Source organism: Narcine bancroftii, chromosome 6, assembly GCF_036971445.1.
Source record: "Narcine bancroftii isolate sNarBan1 chromosome 6, sNarBan1.hap1, whole genome shotgun sequence".
Classification (NCBI taxonomy): domain Eukaryota; kingdom Metazoa; phylum Chordata; class Chondrichthyes; order Torpediniformes; family Narcinidae; genus Narcine; species Narcine bancroftii.
This window is the reverse complement of record NC_091474.1, coordinates 144196183-144217460: the sequence shown is the minus strand read 5'-3', so window position 1 is coordinate 144217460 and position 21278 is coordinate 144196183.

The window sequence follows — 21278 nt, the reverse complement described above, 5'->3', positions numbered from 1 at the left end:
GGCTCTGAGTTGCTGAATGATTCTCTCCTTGCATCCTAAAATAATATTGCCTAGACATTCAATCACCAAGGGTTTGGTTTTACAACATTGGGCAACTGAAAATTTACTCACTGATTCACAATAACAACTATTTCCTGATCAATTTGTATAATTTCAAAAATTCAGCTGCTCATTTCCACTCGTGCTCAGATATAATTTTTGAAGCTTCTTCAATCACCCCAAGTCCCTTCCAATTGTTCTAGTTTTCAATGGTATGCATCACATTGCAGCCCTCTTCACTGACTGCCACTCACGATTCAGGGTCCTTCAAATTCCTCTGAACTCCAATCCAAAATTCGGATCATGTCTTCAGAATGCTGCCCACTTCCCCCAATGTCATGCCCCTACCTAACCCAGTATCAGCCTCAATATCAAAACATGCAACAGCAATTTCTAGGGCCATGCCCACATGGAAACAGGGCACCTGGCCAGAACTGTTGCCAGGACCTAGCTGCATCTAAAAGCTGAAGTTCACTAATGGGAAGGAGGGAAATCACTTAATGAACATTCTTTTTTCCTTTGATCACTGGCTCTACTGAATCACACAGACAAATCCTTTGACAGAAGAGTTAAGCAAAAGCAAAGCTCCGTAACATCAATATGTGCCATCCCAAGAATCTGGTAACATTGCAGTTTTTGTCTGAGACAAAAAAAATATATTGATCCAACCAAACAAACAATCTAAAATAACCACCTTAAAAATAACCCTTTTGGCACAGAGAACTGAATCAGATCAAATAATTGAATAGAACACTAATTTGGCATTCCCAGAACTGAACAAACAAACAATCTTTCACTCACATTGCAGGGGAAACCCCAATCTTAAGGCAAAGGATGTAATAGTGAATAATGGTACTGGTCACATGGTTTCCTAAAGACTTCCTTTTAAAATATACATTTTTGCAACTCTGCCATTTCTGATTCTTTCTTTGGCTTGGCTTCGCGGATGAAGATTTATGGAGGGGTAATGTCCACGTCAGCTGCAGGCTCGTTTGTGGCTGACAAGTCTGATGCGGGACAGGCAGACACGGTTGCAGCGGTTGCAAGGGAAAATTGGTTGGTTGGGGTTGGATGTTGGGTTTTTCCTCCTTTGTCTTTTGTCAGTGAGGTGGGCTCTGCGGTCTTCTTCAAAGGAGGTAGCTGCCCGCCAAACTGTGAGGCGCCAAGATGCACGGTTTGAGGCGATATCAGCCCACTGGCGGTGGTCAATGTGGCAGGCACCAAGAGATTTCTTTAAGCAGTCCTTGTACCTCTTCTTTGGTGCACCTCTGTCTCGGTGGCCAGTGGAGAGCTCGCCATGTAACACAATCTTGGGAAGGCGATGGTCCTCCATTCTGGAGACGTGACCCACCCAGCGCTGTTGGATCTTCAGCAGCGTGGATTCGATGCTTGCGGACTCTGCCAGCTCGAGTAATGCCAACCATAATCACAGGAAAAATACTGTTGGGTCTAAAAAAGGTAAAGTTAATGTATGACTTGAGTTTTTCCCAAGATATTTTCTCAATAGAACAGGGCATATGGAGAGGACTGTGAATGGGGAAAGATATTGGTGAGAAAAATATGATGGGGGTAAAGGAAGATGAGGCTTGTGGTGTAGGACTTAGGTTCGCAGTTGGGAAGAGAGTTTCAGACATAATCATTTTAAATTTAACTTATTAAAATGGGAAAGTCTTTCATACATGTTGCGCATTTGTTTCATAGCATCTCAACCTCACCATGCTTAGCCCACTGCTTTATTCGCTCTGCACACATGACTATGTCATCAACAAATTGGCCAACGATGACATGGCTATCGGCAGAATCACAGGCAGCAATAATGAAGCGCGCAGGAGTAAGATAGATCAGCTAGTTGAGTGGGGTCACAACAACCACCTTGGACTCATCTTCAGCAAAACTAAGAAATTGATTGTGGACTTCAGGAAGAGGAAACCAGGAGAACACAAACCAGTCTTACTGAGGGGCTAGTAGTGAAGAGGGTAAAGGATTCCTGCGTGTCACCATCTCTGAAGATCTATCCTGGGACCATCAGGAGTTTGAGGAGATTTGGTATGTCACCAAATACTCTTGCAAATTTCTACAGGTGTACCGTAGAGAGCATTCTGGCTGGTTGCATCACTGTCTAGTGTGGAGGAGAAAATGTACAGGACAGGAAAAAGGCTACAGAAGCTTCTAAACTCAGCCAGTACCATCATGGGCATTAGTCTTCACTCCATTAAGGACACCTTTAAGAGGCAGTATCTCAAGAAAGCTGCCTCTATTAACAAGGACCCTCACCACCCAGTCATGTCATTTACTCACTGCTACCATCAGGAAGGAGGCACAGGAGCCTGAGGACACCCGCCCAATGTTTCAAAAACAGCTTTCTCCCCTCCGCCATAAGATTTTTGAATGGCCAATGATCCTATAGTCATTACCTCACTTTTTTCTCTTCTTGCATTTATTATTTATTTTTAAATATTGCATTTACAGAGATTAAACTTATATCAATTTTGTACACCGTGAGTAGGAAAGGGCTTTGGCAAATACTAGAGCGCCTCGGATGCCCCCCAAAGTTCCTCAACATGGTTATCCAACTGCACGAAAACCAACAAGGTCGGATCAGATACAGCTATGAGCTCTCTTAACCCTTCTCCATTAACAATGGCGTGAAGCAAGGCTGCGTTCTTGCACCAACCCTCTTTTCAATCTTCTTCAGCATGATGCTGAAACAAGCCATGAATGACCTCAACAATGAAGACACTGTTTACATCCGGTACCACACAGATGGCAGTCTCTTCAATCTGAGGAACCTGCAAGCTCAATCCAAGACACAAGAGCAACTTGTCCGTGAACTACTCTTTGCAGACGATGCTGCTTTAGTTGCCCATTCAGAGCCAGCTCTTAAGTGCTTGACATCCTATTTTGCGGAATCTGCCAAAATGTTTGGCCTGGAAGTCAGCCTGAAGAAAACTGAGGTCCTCCATCAGCCAGCTCCCCACCATGACTACCAGCCCCCCCACATCTCCATCGGGCACACAAAACTCAAAACGGTCAACCAGTTTACCTATCTTGGCTGCACCATTTCATCGGATGCAAGTATCGACAACGAGATAAACAACAGATTCGCCAAGGCAAATAGCGCCTTTGGAAGACTACACAAAAGAGTCTGGAAAAACAACCAACTGAAAAAACTCACAAAGATTAGCATATACAGAGCCGTTGTCATACCCACACTCCTGTTCGGCTCCAAATCATGGGTCCTCTACCGGCATCACCTATGGCTCCTAGAACACTTCCACCAGCATTGTCCCCACTCCATCCTCAACATTCATTGGAGCGAATTCATCATCAACATCGAAGTACTCGAGATGGCAGAGGCCGACAGCATCGAATCCACGCTGCTGAAGATCCAACTGCGCTGGGTAGGTCACGTCTCCAGAATGGAGGACCATCACCTTCCCAAGATCATGTTATATGGCGAGCTCTCCACTGGCCACCGAGACAGAGGTGCACCAAAGAAGAGGTACAAGGACTGTCTAAAGAAATCTCTTGGTGCCTGCCACATTGACCACCGCCAATGGGCTGATATCGCCTCAAACTGTGCATCTTGGCGCCTCACAGTTCGGCAGGTAGCAACCTCCTTTGAAGAAGACCGCAGAGCCCACCTCACTGACAAAAGACAAAGGAGGAAAAACCCAACATCCAACCCCAATCAACCAATTTTCCCCTGCAACCGCTGCAACCGTGTCTGCCTGTCCCGCATCAGACTTGTCAGCCACAAACGAGCCTGCAACTGATGTGGACATTACCCCTCCATAAATCTTCGTCCGCGAAGCCAAGCCAAAGAAGAAAAAAACACAATACTGCTGCTGCAACACAACAAATTTTGTGACACATGTTCATGACAATAAACCTGATTCTGACTGGCAATCACATCTGACCAATATTGCATTGTAATCCGCAATAAAATTTTTAAAATCTAATTTCACTCCATTTACAGAATTATGGTTTGTAGGAACATGGAATTATTTCAGATACTGCCTTCAAACCTGGAGCCCACCATCTCAAAAGGAGGCCAACATTACGTGTAGTTTCAGCTTATTAAATGGTACATAAAAGGAACTGTGATCTCAGAGAGGGTTGGGGTACAGTACCTGCACCAGGAACAGACACATGCTCTGTAGAAGAACCTGAGAAGGATGACTAAAGAGTACGTGTATTCAAAGCTTGCAGGGATAATGATTGGAGCCCGTGTTTTAAGAAGTGCAAAATGAATGAAGGAAGTTTATTCTCGTTGACAATGTACAAATGCAATGAAAGTCTAATTGCTGCAGCTTCCCGGGTACATAAACCGCACTAACAACGATTTAGATGTAGCTAACACATAATAAGAGAAGAAAAGGTATAATAAATATAAAAGAGAAGGAAAAATATATTAATAAACAATAAATATTCAGTATTGTGAAACATCCAGCACGTGGCAAGACAGTTCCAGGAATCAAGACCACAAGGTGTGAATAGTGTACAACATCAAGCTCGGCAACCTCATATGTACAGTAAGGAAAAATAATGCATCTTCAAATGCCAGATTCTACTAAATGTAGGATCATTCTCCTCTCAATACACCAAATCTCCACTATTATAAAATCAGGACTCATATCACTCAGGTCTTTTGCCCACCTTCAAACTTAGCACTGGGCAAATTTCACTTATTTACATGCAGCCTGTTGCAACGATTGCATCTGCAGCATACAAACACATTAGCAGACATCACTGTGACACTTTGCTTTATCTCCCTGGATAAGGAAGGGCAGAACCACAGGCTGCAGCTGTGCGGTAAGACGCAGGTTATGAGTTCTAGTACTAAGCATCACTTTGCTGAATCAGTGATGACCCTGAAACAAACAAAATATTGGCTTCTTTACATGTCCATCCTCCTCACTCCACAATCACTTAAATTTGCAAATGGTGTAAATGTGCACACCCCTCTTCTCACCACAACCCTATTATTTTGTGTCTTTTCCTCTCAGACAAGATGGTCAAAGACGAGCAAGAGAGATACGAGGACACATCATCACTCCATTAACATTCACAGCTTGTAGATCAAATATAGCAGTTCAAACCATTGTGCATCATTTAAGGGTAAGCTTAGATGCAGGATCTCCAATAGTGAATATTGTACCAGGGCAGGGGGTAAGGATGAACAGAAATCCAGCAACAAGGAAGTCAAAGCTGCACATGAAGTGATAAACATGTGGAAGGAAAAATTCATGCACTGGCAATCCTGCTTTAATGCCTGCATTCAAGAGAAGTGGGGGAGTCCTGCTCAGGACGTGGGTAGATTTTGCAGCTCATCCTTTCCACCATAGAAATGGTGTTCAAGTATTAGTATGCATGCAGACCCAGCCACAGGGAAGAGTTCCTTGGCTGGCTAATCAATGAGAAGATGAAGGAACTCAGTGATGCCAACAGACTAACTTCTCATTCTTTATTCAATATCCTATTGTTTTTTATGTCATTAATCCCTTGGTTGGTGTCTGAGCTTACATGGCAGCACAAGTGAAAGCCACCCATCGCCAGTGCCAAAGTGGAGGCTGTCACAATTGTCATAATGAAAGCCACCATTACTGCCCAAAGACTCGCAAAACAATCCAGTCCAGTCTTTGAAAGGTGAGCCTGATTGCTCGTGCATCACCCATGTAGCTTCATGAGCATGGATTTGCTGATCTCTCAGATTGACACCATCTTTGTCTGAGCTCCATCATTCTGCCCATTCAGCTAGCCTACAACCCTGCCACTCACATCAAAGGAGCACCTTCAAACCATCCTCCATTGCACTCTGCAGTTCTCCCACAGAAAATCAGCAATGTCACAAGAGCACTTGAGGGCAAACAAAATATTTATCATGCAGGACTTTCATCAGTCAATTTGTTCAGAGAAAGGTCCAACAAATGGCTTTGTGATGGTGTCAGTTCAGTCCATTTCAGTGATGTTAACTATGGGATTAAAATATCATTTAGGATTTAACCAATGTGTAAGTGGTTAATAATTCCTTTAAGCAATGTTGGTGGGGAGTCAGTCTTGCTGCTGAGCTTTGTGAGGCACTGTATATGAGTGAAAAGGAAAAAGTGTGTATCATGGTTAATGTGATTTATGGTGTGAAAAATAAAAAAATTAAAAAAAAAGAGGATGCATGTACTAGAGGAGTGCTGTAGTACAATGCAGCAAAGAGTAGCATGATCTGAGTATCTCTGCAGGGTGTGAATTGTATCAACGTGGTAAGTGGCGAGGTGCATGCAACAAAGTCAACGTCACAGTCAAACTGATAGACTAGAATCTACCATGGAGCCAAATTTTGCAACCAAAGAGCCTCAAAATAATTAATATATTACATAGATAAATATTACACATGGACAAATAGTTTGCCAATCTCTACACTTTTCATCAGCCAGTGTTGTCTGTGAAAGCAAGCTTGCCTTCACTTCAGGCTTGGAAGAACAATACTACATTATTGTGTGTGTCCTAAATGTGTGGTTTTGCCTCTGTAAGTGAGCTGCAGCTCCTGGCTGAGTCATTAATGCCTCAGTTAAGTGTTTATTTGTGGGGCAACAGCATGAAATGGAAACAATTTGACAAGTGGGTCAGAAGAAGTAAGCCGTCTTTGTGAACAAACTCCAACCTCCACCCCCATCAACATCCTCCACCTTGTTCCCAGTCGCTATGAATGCATTCATCAGCCTTTCCAACAAAAAGGATGCACACTTGAACGAGACTTTCATTTTTAAATTGAAAATTCGAGTTCAGCATGTTCTGTGAACACCTCAAAATGCAACTCTACCGGCAGTTCAAACCACAACCAAGCGAGTGAGGTCACTGGAATTTTTTTTATTCATCCACCACGCAAGTACTTTCAGAGAAATTGCCACCTGCTTCTTTGTAAAGTGCAGCCCACGCTCTGAGACAGCTGGGCCTGGTGATCTGACGGAGCACAACATGTCTAGGCAAGCGTAAATCTATCAATACCTGAGTCCAGGCCAAGAAGGAAACAGAACAGAGAGCCAATTACTGAATAGTTGTTAAACAGACACCTGTCCAAGTGACTCATCAGATTGGGATGATTTCAGTAACTTGAGACTCTTTATGGAGAGTAATAAGTTAACGTAGACCAGGAAGGTTTGTTTCTGTGAACAATTATTTTGCTTATGTATTGAAATCAAGAAGGCTTGTTGCTGTGAAAATATAATTAAACAATGGTGCTAATATGTACCTTTGGCTGTCCTGAAACTTCTTTCAATGAGGTTTATTCTCCAATGTATCTGCTTGCTGAAGCCCTTTCTTAAATCAGGCAAAGCACTTCAACCAACAACAGCAGGTGTCGGAATTTTACTGCGTGCGGCCCATGAATATTTAGTGATATCATGACTCTGTGATTTTGTTGATCCTAAGCAGGCCCACCCTTAAGGTCAAGAACAACTTGCTTGCACTTCTGTGGATTCCAGGCAGGGTGGGTGGGTAAAAGCACCAAAAATGCTGAAGGAACTCAGCTAGTCACATAGTGTCCATAGGAGGTAAAGATAACCAGCATTGCAGGCCTGAGCGCTTCTTCAAGTGTGGCTGGGGAGTTTGTGAGGTGGGGCCCCCCTTCTGCCCCTGCTGGCTCCTGATACACCGTATCATGAAGCTCGGTATCATGATCCATCTCCATTCTGAGTGGCCACACCCAGGAATTCCCAAGAGTCAGGTAGAATGTTGCAATGCTCTAAGAGAACTTTGAGGACATTCTTGAACATTTTCATCCATCCACCTGATAATCTCTTCCCATGACAGGTCTCAGAATAGAGTGTCCATTTATAATGTAATCAGAGACTCTCTGCTAGGGACTTTGCCCTGCGAGAGAACACTGACATCTGTTCACTTATTCTGCCAATGAACTTGGAGGATTTTGCAGGGATGGTATTGGTGGTATCTCTCCCTCAGCTAAGGTGCCTGCTTTAAATACTTCAGGTCTATGAAGCATCATAGGTGTGGAGGATCAATGTTGACCATGAGTTTTATGCCAGATCTTGCTCTTCAGCTTCAAATATGAGCATCCTCAGACACTGTGCTTTGTGGTGTATCTTATTATCAATATCTTCCTTCATTGAGTAATGCAGTGTGTTGCATGTTATCTAGGATTTTGTCATGGATCTTTATTGTTATAATTATTTTTCTCAACTTCACTGAAGCCTTTTCCTATTCATGGGGAGCTATTCAATCTTCATCACCTCCACTCCAAAGCCAAGTTCATCTCAGTAATTACCAGCTGAATTTCAGTATACAGTTGGTAATTGTATACAAAAGCCATGATCCAGGTTAGTGTCATTCAATGAAGTGTATGAGACAATGGGCCTTACATTGAATATCCACAACCTGTCCTTACTGGTCTTTGGGCCCCGTGGAGTCTCATGTAAATTCCTAGCATAATAGTGGGAGTTGTGTCTCTGACATTCCATCACAACCTCTGCCTCAAAAAAATGAATGTTTCCATAGGTTATCCAGACCTTGGGCATTATTACTCTTTTATTTATGCACAGGGAAATTTGAGAGATGGTGATGTTTCAAGCCCACTCAACGTAATGGATGTAATGGGGAGAGGGATTTGATGAGGACCAGAATTTACATTGTTACCGACTCAGACGTACAGGTCTTTGTGAGATTTTTGACTGCATTTTATTTTCCATGAATGCTATGTGATCTATTGCATTTCTCCAGCATTATTATCTATTGTCATCAGGCCCTTGAACCTTCCCTGATCTGGGGCCACGGAAAGATCCATCTGCACTATTGAAGTGCCATTTTTTCCCCTCTTGTAACTATGAATATTTATTATCTCTCTTTCCTTCACATTTATCATCTCTTTCCGTACACTGAGGTAATGGGCAGCATGGTTAGTGTAGTGCTTAGCGCAATACTGCTACAGCGTCAGTGACTGGGACAGGGATTCAAATCCCACGCTGTCTATGGGGAGTTTGTACGATCCCTCCCATATCTGTGTAAGTTTTCCCTGGGAGGTCTCCAGTTTCTTCCTACCCTTCAAGACGTACCTGGAGTAGTAGGTCAATTGGGTGTATTTAAAGCAGCACGGGCTCATGGGCCAAAAAGGCCTGTTACCGTGCTGTAAATTGAAAAATGTTAAAAAAAATTTAAATTTAATGTATGCTAGTGGAGTTAGTCATTTTACTCATAAACAAACCTGCAACGAGTAAGAATTTGGTACAAATGTACAATATACTTATGTGTCTAACATTAAACTCATTATCATTATAGTTCTAGAGAAGGAAAGGTACATTTTCCCATTTTGCCAATGCAAGTTCTCTGGAAATTGATTTGAAACCTCCACTCCCCCACCCACCACCGCGTGTAAACAGGGCCTCTGCTGCAGTCCAGGTCTAGTCATTGCATCACCAATTGGATGGTACTCTTAACAGAGGAAAACCTGCCCGAGTCCGTCCCAAAGTGATATTACTAATATTTTTTGGCTCTTATTTCGCTGACGTCACTTACTTACATGAGGTTGTGAGAAAAGGTTGGGAATTACTTTCTTAAAGCTATATTTAATTCTCCGCCAATTTGTATAGTTTAACTCCATTTTCCTTTTGCCATTATTTCCCATAAATGCCTTCGCCCTTAGTTATGGGATTGCCAGACTTTTTCATAAGATTTAACACAATCTATCTGCAGCTGTAGCTGGCTATAATTCCATCCATGCAAGTAATGTTCTTGAACCATAACAGTAAAGAAGTTTGTTGAAGGTTGAAAGGATTGTGGGCATAATTCCTATTGAGACTTTTGGTTTTCAGTCAGACATCACAAAATAATTACTCTCTTGGACAAGACTCCCCCAGGTTGATATGGCTGAAAAAACTTGCCTTCCTTGTCATAAAATGTGATGTTCGAGACAACTTCCATGATTACTTACTGTGTGGTATCCTTTGAAAAACAGCAATCAAAGCACTTTGCATGAAGATGGATGGTGGGAAAGTTGATTCCAAGGCCAGCCTCCTGAACTTACATCAAGAAATTATGAAAACAAATGAGGCTACAAGAGATTGGTAAATGTTACTTGAAGGATTGATAATGGATTGGCAATGGCTAATACTTAAAGAGCACATGGGTGATAAACGAGAATTATTCATTCCCGCCTGGAGCAAAACGAAAACGGAAGAAGTGGCTCAAAAGTGGCTTACAAAAGAAATTATAATTAGTATTGGATCTCATGTATAAAATGCTACATAAAAAGTAAGCCTATAGACTGAGATCACTTTAGAACTCAGCTGAAGTAGACAAAGGAATTAAAAAGGTGAAAATAGAGGGTAAACTTGCAAAGAGCAGTAAAACCATCTGTAAAACATACTTGGAAAAGAAAAAGGATTAGGTAAGAAACCACATGCATCTTTACAATATGCCATTTCATGTCAGGCCTCCACCTGGAGGCCAGCTACAAGAGCAGATTGAAAACTTTAAACTTACCTTTCAAGCTGCTCCAGTGTCGTCGCATTCATATCAAGTGGTGCCTTGTAGCGCTCTCCAGAACTGATGGAGGCGGGGCGACTGGTGCCATAGCGCCACCCATCATAAATACGTGGCAGAACAATGGGCATCTTCCCTACCCATAATCACCCACGCAGCTGGAACTGCTCTTTGTTTCCCAGAACTGTTCCAGCTGAATGAGGGATTATGGGTAAGGAAGACGATCATTGCTCTACCGCCTTTTGAGTTGCAGAGAACGGCCCCCAAAGGCCGAAGCAGCCACGTGAGGCTGTCATGGCCCGCACCAGCCAGCCCCGGCTGCCCCGACAGCTCCCGCCGGCCCCCACTGCCCCAATGGCTCCTGCCAGTCCCCGCTGCCTGACAGCTCCCACCCGTCTCCCCTGCCTTGAGGAGGTCATGGAAGGAGAGGGGTGAGTGGGGAAATGGGTTGCGGGCTGACAGCATCATCAGCCCACCCCTATCCAGCTGCGTGCAGTGGCTGCACATTCAAATCAGGCAGTGTTAATCAATTAAATACATACTTAGGTTCTATTTTCACAAAGGAGGTCACAGGTAATCTCACTGAATTATTGAGGAACATTGGATCTCAGAGGGAGGAAATGAATGAAATCAGTATTGGCAGGGAAATGTTGCCAGGGATATTGATGGGATTGTAGGCCATTAAATCCCCATGGCCTGATATCTTGTAATCCTGAATACTTAAGGAAGCATTCCTAGGAATAAGTGAGTTATTGCTGTTCACTTCACAAGGTCCTGTAGACACTGGAACAGTTCCAATGGATTGCAGAGCAGTTAATGTAACCCCATTTTTTAACAAAGGTAGAGAGAGCATGACAATGGGTGTGTGGAAAATTCCTAAAATCCATTCAAAAGCTGCAACAGGAGTGCACTTGAAAAACAGTGCCAGGATCAGTCAAAATCAAATTGAATTTACTAAAGGGAAATCACACATGCCAACATCCACTGGAATTTTTTTATGGGATGCATCTGGTGAAATAGATAAGGGAGAACCAGGAAATATGGTGGGTTTGGCTTTTCAAAAGCTTTTGATCAGATCCCACATAGTAAGCACAATTTGGGGTGAGTCGGGACTTGATCGGCTGATAGGAATAATTGGGTCTTTTTCCCCGTGGCAAGAAGTGACCAGTGAGAATCCGCAGAGATCTGTGTTTGGAACCGAACTATTCACAAAATATATGAATAATTTTAGATGAGGGAATAAAATACAATATATCAAAATTTGTAGATCTCACAAAGTTAGATGGAAGTGTAAGTTGTAAGGAGAATGCAGCAAGGCTCCTATATGTTCTGGATAAGTCAGTTGAATAGCTAAATGTATGGAAGATTCAGTGCAATGTAGATCAATGAGACCAATTGTCTTAGGTGGAAAAGGGGGTAATGCAGTAAGGCCAGGGTGCCCTTGTGTTCAATTTGACGCAAGTGAGCACTAGGAACAGCAGGCCATCATTAAATTAGCTTTCACAATGAGAGGATTTCATTGCAGGGACAGGGATCTCTCACTGCTGTTATTCTCGGCCTTGTTTAGACAACACCTCAAATATTGTGGATAGTTTATCTGAGAAAAGGATATTCACGCTATGGAGAGAGTGCAGCAAAATTTCATCCCAGTTTCCCAGCAGCGCTCATGAATATGGTCGATATATTCACTGGAGTTAAGAAGAACTAAAGGTGACCTCAAAGAAACCGGCATAATCCCAAAAGAACTGGATGCAGAGAGGTTGTTACTGATGGCAGGGGAGCAAACAACAAACTCATGAAAATAAGTAGGATTGAGATGAGGAGAAATTTCCTCACACAGAAACCAGCTCAGTCATTAAGTATAGTCAGGTGTAACACACTACTCAGGGCTTAAGGAATATGGAGAGTAAGTAGGAACTGGGTGCTGAATTTGTATAATCAGCCATCATATTGAATAGGGGAGATGCAACACCTTCAGCGATCGAGACAGGGGTTCGAATCCTGTGCTATCTGTAAGGAATTTGTACATTCTCCACATGTCTGTGTGGGGTTTCCTCGGGGGATCCAGTTTCCTCCCACCGTTCAAAGGTACCGGGGTTGTAAGCTAATTGGGTAGCACGGTCTCGTGGCCCGAAATGGCCTGTTCCTATGCTATATGTTTAAATTTATAATTTAAAAGTCAAAGTTCTGAATGGCTTCCTCCTGCACCTATTTTCTATATTTTAATGATGTGTGTCTTATCACAATGTTTCATAGCAACTTATCCTTTCTATATAAATAGGGATAGTGCATAATGTTCATCTGGATTTTAAAATAACCATGTGTAGAAAAATCTTATTGGCCCTTGTTTCAAATAAGTTAGTAGCATTACATACATCTTCCCCTTTTTAATTTTTTTTCTCTCTTTTAGCACTGGGAATGGATTGACAGTATTAAAAAAAGATTTGCATTTAGCTTGTTATGTTACTTGTATGCTGATTTAAATAACTGAAGTTTCGAAGAGTGCTTTCTTTCCATCACAGTTTATTGTGAGGCTGAAGTTCCAAATGTTCAGTGTAATGACAGGGAACAGGGGAAAAGAATGTTTTGCCTGCCTTGCAATGGCTTGCTCAATGCTTACCTTAAATAACAAGTGTGCACCAGCAATTCCAAGCACAAGTTTCATTACTTCATTCATTTGAGGGCATGTTAAGGCTCTGTCCTTGCTGACCCAGGAATTTGGATTGCTTGTTTTATAAAAGCTTGAGCAAAACACCCATCTAAACTGAATTTTAAAGCTGTGTAAGTAAATGCCAACCGTCAAGCTCCCACTTTTACATTAATCTTAACCTAACCCATCTTTTACTCCCACTGTTGGGTTTGGAGTAAACGTGGCCTCCCTGCCTGTCTGGAATGTGTGTATTGCAGATGGTCACATGTCCTTCCTGGCTAAAACTTATTTGGAAGTCGCATCACCTGTCAATCAAAGTTGGACTCAGCCACCCGTTACTGCACACCTCGCCATTTGGCAATTTAAATCCCCTAGGGTCATTATTAACTAGAAGCACAGATTAGCACTGTCTTTAACACCAATGCACAGCACATTCTCTCTCTACCTCATGGTCCAAGCCCCAGACATCATTCCACACCAAGTCATTCTGTGGACATCACTGGAAGGGTCATGGTAAGGTGTACACTATACTGAAGCTGTGCCATAGTATTGAAATAGGTCAATACTTGCAGAGAGCCAAACCCCCGTTGGTCAGGGAACCTTGTATAAGAGTCCCTGTTTGTAGTGTGTGAGCAGGTCAAGTATAGATTTACTGTTATCAGAGTCCAACCAAAGTCCGAGGTGAATGTCTGTATTGCCACTTAAGTGAAACAGTGATCAAGTACCATTAAACATTCTCCCGTGTGTTAATAAAAGTTACATGTGATTGTTACACTTGTGTCCAAACTTGTCTCTCAGTGAACCCACTGAACTTGATACTCTTCCCACATGACACCCACATCCTCATTAACTCCCTCAAGGTTCAACTATTCTACCTCACTTTGGGGTCAGTTTACAGTGGTCAATTAACCTAAAAACCCACACACCTTTGGAATGTGGGAGGAAACCAGAGCAGCAAGAGGAAGCCCACACAGTCAGAGGGAGAACATGCAAACCCCGCACAGACCGAACAGGGTTGAACCCGGGCCGCTGGGGCTGAGAGAACACACCTCTGGCTGCATCACCATACTGCCCATTTTTTACAGTTAGTTTGGCGGGACAACATTTTGGACTAATATTCACTTTCAATTTATTGCACATATCACGGTGATCTCCTCTCTTCCGTCCAGCATATGACATCTTTAAATAGCAGGAGCAACATATAAAAGTGCTGGAGCAACTCCTGGGGGACAGGCAGCATCCTTTAAGGGAACAGACCAACCACACCTCGGGTAATAATCCTTTATCAGGAATCTTGTTTGCCATCTTTAAATAGCTGCCATTTTTTCAACACTGATTCAGGATGTGGGTTGTCAATCCTGCAGGATCATCTTGTAATACAAGAATTGTATTACCAAAAGGCAGTGAAATTACAACATGACAGTGTCACGGAAAGGAGAGTGACTGCCACTTTTGCCTGCTTCCAATTGTTACGAAACATCATCAGCCAGTAAACTTGAGACCCACATGCCAAAATTTTTAAAAATCCCGATGCTTTCAAGTTTTATTTCCTCTCCTAAGCCCATTCTGTTCAATCTAACTTTCCCTAACAGCCCACTCATCCCAGGAATCTGCCTCACAATTTACCAATCAAATATTGTGGCATATTCAAAAGGGCCTTGAATTTCTTCTCCGTCCTCGTTATTGCAGGCATTGCACTGACTTGCTCCAGGACTCCTTCTTGGCGGTTATCACTGCAACTTGCCAGAACCCTGTTGTTCCCACCTGTCGTGTTTTGTTTTCATGTTGGTACCTCTCTCAGCGTGACTTCCAGGGAATTGCTCACCTAAGGCAAATGTACCCACCCACATCCCTACTCACACCCTCACTGATTGGCAAACTCTTGGCTCCTCTTAGTAGAATCCGATGAAATAAAGGCGGAATACAACAAGTCAGGCTGAAGTGCTGCTGGCACTTTACGGCACTACATCTGAACTGTTGTAGTCTACTTGTGTTTTGAATTTTTAAAAAAAATTTAGTGATACAGCACAGTAACAAGCCCTTCTGCCTCATGGTCCCGTGCCACCCAAATACACCAACATGACTAATGAACCTACAAACCGCGTACAGCTTTGCAATGTGGGAGGAAACAGGAGCACCTGACAGAAACCTATGCAGACATGGGGAGAATATACAAACTCCTCACACATGGTGCAAATATGAACCTGGTCTCTGGTGCTGTAATAGCATTGTTCTACTCTCGACACTAACCATGCAAATGTTACTAGCTGTGTATATCATATAAGCAAATGGTAGGGGAGCAAGAATTACCTCTGTCAGCCAATTAAATATGAAAAACAAAACAATAATTGTGCCATGCATATGCCCTTTGCACCCTTGGGAGCTACCCATATGGAGTTTGCACAATCCCAATGTGACCTCACAGATTTCCACTGGGTGCTCTGATTTCCCTCCACATCGCAAAGACTTGCAAGCAATCAATTAATTAGCCACTGTAAATTACTATTGATGTGTTGGTGAGCGGTATAATCTGGTGGGGGGGGGCATGGTGGGGAGGAGCTGATGAGAATGTGGGGAGAATTAAAAAAATAGGTTTAGTGTTTTACTCCATGTGACAGGAACTGGATTAGGCAATCTGTGGACCTTCTGATCTCAGAACAGCTTCAATTCCTTGTGATGGTTGGGGAAGAACTTCTCAGGTACTTTTCACTTTCATTGCCCTTCCACAATTATCTGTTGCTTTGATCTCTCAGGACAATGTAACTTTATGGATTTGAGTGTGGAGAATAGATTGGGGTGGGAGTGAAACATGAAAGTTTACAGACACATTGAACGAAGTAAAAACACGATGCTGGAGAAACTCAGCAGATCACACAGCGTAGTATATGTGGCAAAGATAAAGATACATACCAAGTAGGAGTCTTGATGACTCAGCCATGTAGACAAGAAGCTTGGAGAACCAATTGCTATTTTCCAATTTGACATTTTAATATTTTTGCAAATGTGTGTTAGGAGGTATAAGGCTTCTAATACTTGCCTCTGGTCAAATTTTGCAATAAACAGAAACTGGCAGCAAATAACAAGGTGCACATATATGAAAAAAGTACGAAAATCCTGAAGTGATTCACTGTTCCTGGGCAGATTGTGCTGTAGTGTAATCAATGAACTGATGAGGACTCAAGATAAACTGGACTCAATGCTAAAATATCTGAAAATATTGTGCCTTGTTGAAAGAGGATCAACTAAGTTTTCAATGACTTACCAGATGATAATTACTCCTTATGCATGAGAGACATTGGAATCTGGAGCAAAACACAATCTGCTGGAGGAACTGAGAAGGTCAAGCAACATCAGCAGGAGAAAAAGCATGGTTGATAAAGCGTACCGGCCCAAAACATTGACCATTCTTTCTCTCCCAATGATGCTTGACCCACTAAGTTGCTCCAGCAGATTGTTTTTTGTTTCATAATTGCTGGTTTACCATCTCTCTGGCCCAATCTCTCAGGCAATCACATTAAATCTCCATGCTTTTAAAATAATTTAGACATACAGTACGATAACAGGCCCTTTTGAGCTCGTGCTGCCCAAGTATATCCAATTGACCTAGGATGTTTTGAAGGGCAGGTGGAACCTGAAGCACCCGGTGGAAACGTACACAAATGTGGGGAGAATGTACAAACTCCTTACCGACAGAGCTGGATTTGAACCCATGTAACAGCAATGCACTAACCGCTATGCTAATTGTGCTGGCCTTAATAAAAAGAACATTTGGAGTTTTACACTTTATCAACAATCACTTTAGTGGAGATTTAAAGGTGTGAAAAATTTGGGAGATTGTTTTAAAAGAGGGTAAATTTTTATCTTTTAATCAGATGAGGGACAGTTTTGGTATTGATAAGAACTCTTTGTTTCTCTATTATCAAATTCGATCTTTGGTAAACGTACGTTTGGTAGAGATATGATTTTACCTGAAATGACTAAATTTGAGATTTTTCTTATGAAGGTACCAGAGAAGGGTTATATTTCATCTATGTATCAAATATTACAGATGGTATGGATATAAAGGGTTGGGATAGATCTAAAAGTAAATGGGAAGCGGATACTGGTTTTATTTTTTCCGAAGATGATTGGTTAGATATCTGAAATGATAGTGTAACTAGACTGATAAATGCATGTTATGCAATGTTTAACTATAATTTTTTACATCAATTATACTTAACTCCTGAAAAATTTAAAAAGTGTTGTTTTCACGAATCAGATTTGTGTTTTAGATGTGGTAATTCTGTTGGAATTTTTTTTCATGCTGTTTGGTCAATGTTTGGTCAATGTTGCTTCCAATGTTTTTGGAAGAAAATTCAATCTTTTTAGAATACCTGTATAAGATTAAAATACTTTTAGATCCGACAGTATTTTTATTGGGTAGTTTGCAACCTCTGAAAGGTTTGGAATTAGATAAGTTTCAACTTGCTTTTGTATATTTAGCTTTAGCTGTAGCGAAAAAATGTATTGCTGGTACGTGGAAAGATACAAATATGATTGATATTAATAGATGGCATAATGAGATGAAATATTGTTTAATAATGGGAAAAATTACACATGTTTCACGTGATCATTATAGTTTTTTATTAATAAGTGGTTGTTATATTCAGAATATTTACATTTTAATTTATATTGATTAGATCTTAATATGTATGTTTAATTTTTCTTTAATATTTTTTCTTTTTTCTTTCTTTATGGCTCTCCTTAGGAGAGTTGGCTGGGGGGGTGGGGTTCTTTTCTTTTCTTTTATTTCTATATATAATATCTAAAAAAATAACGTTCATGTTTATGGTTAATTATTGTATATGTTATGTACTATTTGTGTTTTGATTGAATAAATAAAGTTTAAAAAAAAACCATCACTTAAGTGCAATGCACATCTTTATTTTCAAGATATACATAGTGATAAATGTTCCTTTCTAAAATCTTTGAGGACTTGGGATTTCTTTGAGCGAACATAAAAATGCATTGACAGTGGAATGTTAGATTACTGTGTCATCCATTGTCAGTGGGGAACATACAGTTCCCCCTAGGGGGGGGCAGGGGGTCAGAGCACATTTAAGGGAGGGCCACAGAGTGAAATAATAAATGTTTTTTATGTATTTTCTGTACAGTAGTCAGTAGGAGAGAAGTACAGAAGAAGCCAACTAAACTTGACTGCTTCACAAGAGGCCCATAAACTTTAAGCAGAGTCCTAAAAGGGGGATAGCCACAAAAAAAGGTTGAGAATGGCTGGAGTAGAGGATCTGTCTGTCCAATTGAAGCCTGGCTCTTCAAAAATGCTTCACAATCACCAGCCCATCTTATGAAGGATAAAAATGCCATTGCAAAAATTTGTCTCCAGCCTGATGTTCAATCTCACCTGTGGAAAAAAAACTACTAAATTAATTCTAACTCCCAACAGCAAGGTTTTACCAATCTTATTTCCCCTGAATGCTGAAGGGTCAGCATTCAAAATTATTCAATCTTCTCGGAGCAATCTGGAATCTCCTTTCACCTCAAGCCAACCTCACGTGTGTCTGGATCACTTTGCACATGATCAATCTTAGATTCTGCACCGTGGAATCTTTCCAAATCACTACCTCTGATCTTTGCTGCAATTCAGTTTTGCACTTGCCATTGCACTATGGAAATCATCGACTCGGCATGCAAGGAGAGAATTCAGGTGCCGAGATGCATATCCTCAAAGATCAGGCATTAACAGGCTCTTCATGTCATGACAGAGACTTTCCCGGTACCCTCCTGCCAGAGACAAGGCTGCACTCTGTGCCCAAAATGCTCAAAATACATACCCAAAAGATATTGTTTTTCTCCTACATGAACAAGTACTTCTAGGTTACTAGGAGCACTTTCCTACTGTACAATAGATGACAAGAACTGCATATCTGGTATAAAATCATGAAATTGCATTTTCTACTTCGTTTATTAACATTTTAGAATGAGTGTAATATTATTACAAAAAAAAAATCTTGTAACATAACAGGAAATAATTTTGATCATGAAGATTTTTAAAAATTCTGCTGTTAGAGATCTTTAATATTGGACAGGGGTTGTTTGTGGTACCAAGTGCCATTAACAAGGAATATACCTGTATATTTGCATTTGCCTGGAGTCCAGGACAGCAGATTGAATGCAAGGACAATATTTTGCTTGAGAACAGTTTGTTTCTTGGATGAATTGAGACTTCCCTTTTGAACTATGGTCATAATGGCATGAAAGGCTATTTATTGATGACTTACTTTGTTGTCATCAGGAACTTCCACACTCAGTGGAGCTATGAGACTTTCATTTCAGTAAATGGGACAGGTTATTTTCTCTTAGATACTTGGGGCTTAAAACAATTTTCTCATGCATATTGATTGGATCAAACCCCTACTTTGAGGAACCAGTGTTTTGCAACAACTATCACTGTTCCCTTTTCATTGTAATATCTACTTTTTGAAACAGCAGAACGGGGTGTGCATATCCAGTCTGAAATGTTCATTCTATTCCTCTTTCCACAGATGTTACTGGGCCTACTGAATGTTGCCAGCCTTTTTTCTCTCTAATTTCAAGACTTGGAGGTTGTTCCTTTTTTTTTTGATTTGCCCACCCCATTACCTGGCAGTGCTGTGGTCATATTCTGGTGTGTGTCTATAAGGACTGGCTGCTGAGTTTGTAGCTGTTAGGCTAAATGCCAACTGCTGTGAGATCTTGCAATAAATCAATAGAGGAATGTTGCACTGAAACTGACAACAGGGCATTACCCAGGGAAACCAAACAAAAACCACTCCTATGGTAACTTTGCAACTGATGTTTATAGTCATTAGGGGCCTTTTAAAAATGTTACGATGACAGACAAAACTCTAACACCATTAATGCATAGAGAAAGAACAAAGCAACATTGGTTTGCTCTCTGTGAGAGTTCTTTAATATGTGAAAAGATATAAAATGCTCTACTGAATGTCATAAGTTAGTTTATTTTCAATGGTCAGAAAAGAGATCAATCCAAGTTGTATTTATGTCCTGTTTTAACTTGATAATTGAGCATACCAACTCTTGTCTGAGCAGTGACATGGATATGTTCCAGTTCACCTATCTTTGCAACAGGTCTACAGCAGATGCCATCTCACTGACTCTACACAAAGCCCTGGAACACCTGGACAATAAAAATGCTTTTTATCGACTACAGTTTGGTATTTAACACCATCATCTCCTCAAAACTGATCAGCAAACTCCAAGACCTGGGACTCAACACCCGACTAAATAACTGCATCATGAATTTCCTCACCTCCAGACCACAATCAGGAAAGACTGATAAGAATGTCTGGTCCACAATCTCTATCAATAGTGGAGCACCACAGGGCTGCGTTCTTAGCCCCCTGTTCTACTCACTTACACCTACGACTATGTGGCTCAGTACAACAGTAACACCATTTACTTGTGTACACAGAGGTGGGTTGTATAAGGAAAGGTGATTAATCAGATTGCAGGAGAGAGATTGAAAACTTGGATGAAAGGTCCATTAACAACAACCTTGCACTTGATGTCACCAAAACTAAGGAGTTGATTGTTGACTTCAGGAAAGGAAAGCCAGAGGCATACAATTCAGTGATCACTGGGGAATTAGAAGTGGAGAGGGTTTGCAAATTTAAGTTCTTGGGAGTCATCATTTCAGAGGATTTTTCCTGCACCCAACACACTAATGGCATCAAGAAGAAAGCATGTCAGCACCTCTACTTCCTCAGGAGTTTGCTAAGGTTTCGTATGACACCAGAAACCCTGGCAAATTTCTGCAGATGTGTAGTGGAAAGTGTGCTGACCGGCTGGATCACAGTCTGGTATGGGGACAGCAATACTCCCGAGTGTAAAACCCTGCAAAGGTAGTGGACACAGCCCAGGACATCAAAGGCAACACTCCCCACTATTGAGAACATCTACAGGAAACGGTGTCATCGAAGAGCACCCAGCACCTGCCCTGTTCTCACTGCTTCCATCAGGAAAGATGTATAGATGCCACAAGACTCGCACCACCAGGTTCAGGAAAAGCTGCTACCCCTCCACCATCAGACTCCTCAACAAC